Here is a 7389-nt window from a genome sequence, read left to right on the forward strand (position 1 = left end):
CCATTTAAGAGGATTGGAACCATGAATCTTGTTATTCAAACACCACGGTTCAGAAGTGGCAGTTCTTTCGAGGAGTGAGAATATGAAGATTCAGAGGTTAGTTGAGGTAGTATGCTCTAGCAATGCATATTTACCATTGACTGGTGCTGTTTTGTATCACTAGTACTTATGGTCAGCTGGAGTCTGATTGGTGTGATTGGAGTATGTATAGGTATAACTCATAGAGTTAGTTGCCACTGGCAGGGATGGTGTATGTCAGGTTGAGACATTTTTATACAATGCATGGTTATTGGTGTGGAGTTTCCATGATTGTTAAGTTGAGGGGGAGTCTTGGTTAACCTCCTCAAGTCTGGTCAGCCTAGGGTCTGGTTGGCTGTTAACCTGTGTCACATGGGTTCTGGTGGTTGTGTGACACATTTGCAAGGAAGAATTCATCTCTCTCATTCCTAAGGGTGAATTTAATCTGGGAAGACTTTCAAAATTGTCTAGGTGCTTGCAAGCAGAAGATGTTGACACAAGAAGAGTACTTTCAAAGTATTCTTATGGTGGAAGTATCTGAAAGGAAAATTGGGAAAGGATTTAAGATCAATGTCTACTTGTGCCAAGTACAAGTGTGTAATTGATTATCCTTGGAGGTCAAGATAACGGATGTTCTTAAAGATGTTGGAACATCACTTCTTCAAGACCCTGTGCAGAATCACAGGAAGGATAGTACATTGGCTTATGATCTATCTCTTTGGTGGCAGCAAAAGCATATGATCTCTGAAATGGTTTCCTGGCAAGAAACATGTTCAGCCTTGGTATGTACAAGAAGAAGAAGACATCATAGTCTTGATGGTGGTTACTTGGATCAGTTTATTTTTGATCTAGGTAAGGAAGTGCATTAGCTTATGCACACTGTGGAGTCAAGAACAAGTGGCAGCAGTCTTGACATCATGGAAACAGCCTTGCCTTAGGATGTGGAATCCTTGGTAGAGCTGAAGGGTTAGTTTCTAACTGGTCCTTCTGAAGACTCATACATCAGAGTGTCTGATGTCTTTGGAGAAGAAGCAGGGATTCATCAAGGTGTGAGCTTGGATGACTTAACTGCAAACGTGCAGGATGAAGGTTGTTTACTCAAACTTGGTTCCACAATCAAGTCTATGAGAACATTGAACTCTTGTTCTGTGAAGGGAGGAAGTTCTTTCAAGTGGCAGAAGAAGGAGCTGAATTCAACAGCTGGATGTCAAAACACAATGTTGTGACATTTGGTTCAACATCAGATTCTTAGTTGGTGAAGTGGCACATCAACTTGAGATAGAAAGGTCTACAGGGTTGTAGATTGGATACTTCAAAAAGCTTGAAGTTCAAGTCTCACTTGGAAGGTCAGAATATCTTTGGGAGAAGTCTGATAAACTTGGGGAGGTCAAAAAGCAGCATTTGACCTTTTCATATGAGGATTCATGAAGGAGGTAATCAACCAGTAGCATTTGGTCTATCTCAGGAGTGAGTTCGAAGAATCAAGATAATCCATATGGCAGCTGATTATTCTTGAGGAAAGTCTGAGACAAATTACTTTTGAGCAGAAAAGTAGTAAGTTGAAGACTAAAGGAGGTGTTCTTTATTCATCCCTTGGAGCTTGTGGTAGGAGTTCTGAGCTATCTATGGAAGATTATCTCTTGTAATGGGATGAAAATGTATATGTCCCAATGTATGTATGGGTTCTTCTTGATCAACCCGGTGACTCAGTGATATCTGAAGACTATCAGATGGTGTGCCTTGTCCTGTTATGAAGGATGTCCCAGCTGATGTTAGAACATCTTGTGAAGTGGTCTTCTGTTCTGGTTAGAAGAGAGATTGACACAGAGTGTGAATGTGTTCAGCTAAGAGGGTTGAACAGAGGGTGTGCTCTTGAAGACATGAAGATGCGTCTTATGTTTTCCATTCATCAAGTGGTCTGGAGTCTCTTTGAATCAGGAAGTATGTGAAGGTCCAACTTTGGGATGTTGGATATGCCCATGTGTGATCTCCAAGCTTCAAGAGGAGAATGGGTTGTTCATGACAGGGGGAGTTCTGTCCTTGCACTGCAAGTAATCATCAAGCTTGTGGTCTATGTGTTCTCAGATAACAAGGTTTGGAAACCTGTTAGCTAGTGGGATAAAGTTGGTATGTGTCAAGGCTGAGTGAGCAGAAGAATGTCTGACCGGATGTCATGACAATATGGAAGCATATGCCAGTAGGACATTCTGGCCGGTACAGGTGCTGGAGTTACAGCAGCTGTTATTTGATGAATGCACAGATTTAGGGGGAGAAGAAGTACCCTTGTGCATGTGTGTATTACTAGTAGCCATAACTAGTAATTGTTTTTGCTCCTGCTGCTGACTAAACTACTATTATGTGGTTTAAACTGCTGATAGTTTGCCTTGTTAACAAAAAGGACAGAGTATTCACAAGATGTCATATGTGATGTCTTAACATAAGATATCTTATGTGCCTGCTGGAGTTCAAGAAAGTGTTCATGCAGGAGTGGATCAAGATGTCAGACTCAAAGTCTTGGAATTTGATATGGTTGTACCTACTGTAAAGCAAAAGTGGGTGATTACTTGATCAAAGTTGTGAAGCAAGATCAAGTGGATGCTAACTTGGTTGAAACTGTGAAGTAAAACCAAGTCTGTAACTCTGTCATTATTCTCTGGCTTTGTTGTTGTTGTCTTTGGCAACATTTTTGACAAAAAGGGGGAGTAATAACCACCACCCCTGACAAACAGAGTGGGTCTCTACAACAGACTCTCGTGACAGATTCCCTCCCCTGCAGCTGTTGTGTGTTGAAGTTTAGATTTAACTTCTGTATGTGTGAGCTGCTGTGTGAAGTTTTTATTTAACTTCCATGTGCGTGAGTGTGCTGCCACTCTGAGTGTATTAGCTAGGCTTATTTCCTGCTAGGTGTGTGATTCCACTGCTATGAACTCTGTTATGGGGATCAAAGTGTTTTAGCCAAAAATTTGCCAAAGGGGGAGTTTGTAGGTGCTTAATTGGCTGCATTATATGGTAAAACACTAGCTGGTTACTAATGTCTTGACTGATGTCATGACATGTATGTGTGACTACATTATAGTTACTGCAGGACTAGCTAACACATGAATTATTGAATGTCAAACTGGATGCTGTGACATTCATACCTGTCAACAAATACTAAGGAATAGAACAGCAGGTGTTCTGTTAGAACTTAGTATGTATTTCCAGTCTGGTTATCAAGGGAAGACCAGACCTGGCATAAGGCCTACTGACTGAATGTCAAATTGGATGCAGCTACTGAACATTAAGCAGAGTGGTGTTCTGCTATGCTTCAGCATGTAACTTAGTTTGTTCTTCGAGAGAATAACAGAACTAACGTAAGGCCAAATGTGTAAATGTTAAGTTGGACACTTTAACATTTATTAATGTAAGCTGTTACTGTAGTATGGTCATTTTGATCATGTACAGGTCAGCAAAATTGTACAGTCTGTTTTCTGAAAAAACAGACTCAGCATATGGACCTTGATGTCAAGTTGAATGTCGTGACATTCATTCCTGACAGCATATGCTATATTGTAGGTTGTTCAGTTTTCTGTTTCAGCTTTTCTTGGGCTATTCTTCAGGAAGTCAACAGCTTAGAGAAAATCCAGGAAACCAACAACCAAGCTACAATTAAGGAACCTAACAAATAGCCTATTTGTTAGCACACTAATATGTGGAAATTAGTTAGAATCCTATGTGGCATTATTTTTGGAGGTCTTGAGATATTTTAGGAACTAAATATGGAGATATTTTAGGAACTAAATATGGAGATATTTTAGGAACTAAATATGGAGATATTTTAGGAACTAAAAGATTGAAGACCTTGTTTGTAGCAGAAAGTTTCTGCTGATGTTGTAACAGCAAATGAGAAGTTTGCTGCGATTTCTGAAGGCCCAAATCCACTTGGGTGATTAGGTTATAAATAGCTGATTGTAATCTGGTCTTTGTAAGGCTCCTAGAATGAAAATTTAGGGGTGTGTGTAAGGTAAACCTCCCAACCTGTGGGATGGTTACCATGTGTTTCTCAGTGGTAAAAGCTGAGAGTTTTTGTAACTCAAGCCTGTAGGTAAGAGTGATTATGTGCTTGAACGAAGCTGTGAAGCAAGTTCAAGTTGGTTAGCATTACATTGTGATTGTAGTGATAGGAATGGAAACTGGAGGTTTCTATCTAGGAGTTCCTAGGTATAGATTGCATTGGGTAGGGATTAAGTGATAAGTTGTAAACGGGTGAGTTTAGCTTTGAATTGATACTACTAATAGTGGATTTTCTTCCTGGCTTGGTATGCCCCCAGACGTAGGTGATGTTGCACCGAACTGGGTTAACAATTACTTATGTTTTTACCTTTTGCATGTTATAATTTTGTCAGTTATAAAATAAGGTAAACCTGTAATGCTGTAACAGATGATGTTCAAATCAATGTTGAGACATCATGCTGATAACTGTGCAGGCTCAACAGAAGTAAGTGCTATGTTTGATCTCTGCTGTGCCTGTGTACCAGATGGACAGAACTGGGTGTTCTTCCATCCTATGGTGATATAGTAGCAGATGTCGTGACATCTGTGAATGTGTGCATATCAGTACTAGGTTGTAATTTGTATAACTGTCTTGCTGTATTTGTAGCAATGTTGGATCAGATGTCATAACTTGGAGTAGAACATCTGAAATCTGACTACACCAGAATTTCAAAGGGTTTTCGAAGTGATGTCCTAAGGCTCAAACAAAAGGTTTGATGAGATGATATTGATTTTAGATTTTTTGAAAAGAGATTGTTTTTGACTTCGGATTGCATTAAAGACTATTGGTAAAGGTGAATATCTCGAACTACCAAGTCAAGCGTCTTGTGTCCAAAATACTCAGGATGAGGGTAGGAAAGCTCCATTCTCATCCATTCTCTACCACTTAATGCTCATGGCGTACAATCCTAATCGTATTTTATTGGATTCTGAATTTGATTTGAGAAAATACCGTTTGGCGTTGGATCAAGGGTTTGTTTATTGTTTATGAAATGGTGACGATCCTAAATCCTAAGGTTGGATAACAAGCAACAACAAGACAGAGGAAAGAGAGTAAAAAGTACACAAAAGTGGGGAGAGGGATACATGAAAAATATAAGGGATTTGCGCGAGAAATAAAGGGTCTCGTTGTAAGGTAACCGAAGAGAAAGCCTTGTGTGTGTAATGTGTCATAAGCTAACAATTTCATAATGGAATTACAAAGCATGTCTCCCTAAGGTAGTGCCATGAATGCTCTCTTGCAATGAAAGATTACAAGTCCACAATACTCCAAGTCGCCTAGGTCAATCACAAAAGTCCAAGGTCCATGTCAGGGTCCTAACAAGTCCTCTAAGTCTCAAAGCTTAGGTCGTACACAAGATCCATATGGTCCATAATACTCCATGTCTAATGCTAAGGTCAAACATCAAGTCCATAGTCCAATAGTCCTCAAATTAAGTCTTTTGAGTCTTTTCCATTTTATCATGTTTTTGTTCATTTTAGATTAGACAAAAAAATTAAAGCAAAAATGATGAAGAATGAGAATTATAGTACACAAAGTAAAGAAACAAATTGCAAGAACTTAAATGTTAGAAGTTAGATGTGTAATATAAATGTTAGAAGTTAGTGTTAGAAGTCAATTTAAAAGAAACCAATTACTTGAGATTATCTATCCACAAATCAAAGAACTCAAAATATGACGCATTAAGGGATAACCTATAATAGTTAAAGGATGGAAATGATATGATGATCATTTATCAATATGTTTGAATCACAGAAGATTAAATCGACCGAAACATCCATCTATTAATGATTTAAAGTGTGGAGGCTCTATCAATCAAGCCATCAAAAAATGAAAAAAGGTTGCAATAAAAATGATTAAAATGTTAATAGTTAGATGTTAATTTGAATCAAATTAAATTGTTAGCACAAAATGAATAAAATAATATTTAAATAATAATAATAGCATATGAGTAATAAGAGAGAGAAAAAAATTCAGCAACACCAACATCTCTACATATCAAGTGCAAAATCTCATATCAAGAAGCAACCACCACTGGAGCTCCGACACCACCGCGTCGGAATAAAAAAATAGAACCATCATTCTACTCCTATCAACCTCCTTTATCCTAATCTCTCATATATTCTAACCAAGAGTTGACCAATGCTGAAAAATTAAAGCATTAAAGTTAAGAACCCCAAGCACAAAACTGAAATTAAATAGAGATGGAGGAGAATCAAGCCACCAAATGTTGGAGCTTTGATTCTCCAATGTATAAGCTACATTGTGGTATAAAAAATTCAGCAAACAGATAAGAATAAAAAATCGCCAACTTGCAAGATGGAGGATTATCTTGGAACTTGCTGAAATTTGAAGATGATGAAGATGTAGAAAAACAAAGATATGCTTATTTGATCTTCTACTTTTGATTTTTAGTGATTCGACTCTGAAAAGTTCTGAAGTTGATTGTTGATCTTGATGTTGATTTTATGAATTTTTGAGGAGTGTGAAATGTATGAGGTTTAACTCAATTGATAACAAGCTTCAATGTGAAGCTTGCTCCAATGATGAGAATAAGAGCTTTAGTGTAAGGAGAGGAATTGGAGAAGATGAAGTGAGAGGAGAAATTTTGAATTTCCAATGGATGCTCTAAAGTTTGAATGATCAACGTTCTAGCCAAAAAAGAATTGTGGCGAGTGGGATCTAATTTATAGAAATTGATCAAGGGTAGATTATGAATGAATTGGGGAATTTGGATTTTGGATGTGTTGAAAATGAATTGAATTATTTGAATTATTTGTGAATTTATTCAAAAAATAAAATGATGGAAAAAAATTGAAAAATGAGACTAGTCTATATTGTTGTTGCTACTGCATTGATATGCATTGGGATTGATTTGATATTGAATTGAAACTGCATTGCTGCTGAAAAATGAGGCATTTTGGTCTTTTGTCCCTGGTGTAACGGGTTACCTAAAATGTGTAACCGGTTACATGCAGGAAAGTTAGTGAAAAAGTTCTGATTTTTGTCTATGTAACCAGTTACATGAATCTGTGTAACTGGTTACATGTAGGAAAACTAGTGAAAAAATCCTGATTTTTGTCTGTGTAACCGGTTACATGAATCTGTGTAATCGGTTACATGTAGGAAAACTTGCATTTTTGGGCTGCTGAAAGGATTGAAAAAGTAGGTGTAACTGGTTACCTGATTTTGCGTAACCGATTACATGCATGAAAACAATGTTTTTTCTCCTTTTCACTATTTTGTGGCATGTTGGGACCGTGACTCATTGTGTATGCTTTATGGTAAGTTTTTGTAGGTATGACTCGTGATGTGGTGTTGAACAACATTCTAACATG

The sequence above is a fragment of the Lathyrus oleraceus genome, chromosome 4 (assembly GCF_024323335.1).
Source record: "Lathyrus oleraceus cultivar Zhongwan6 chromosome 4, CAAS_Psat_ZW6_1.0, whole genome shotgun sequence".
In the NCBI taxonomy this organism is placed as follows: domain Eukaryota; kingdom Viridiplantae; phylum Streptophyta; class Magnoliopsida; order Fabales; family Fabaceae; genus Lathyrus; species Lathyrus oleraceus.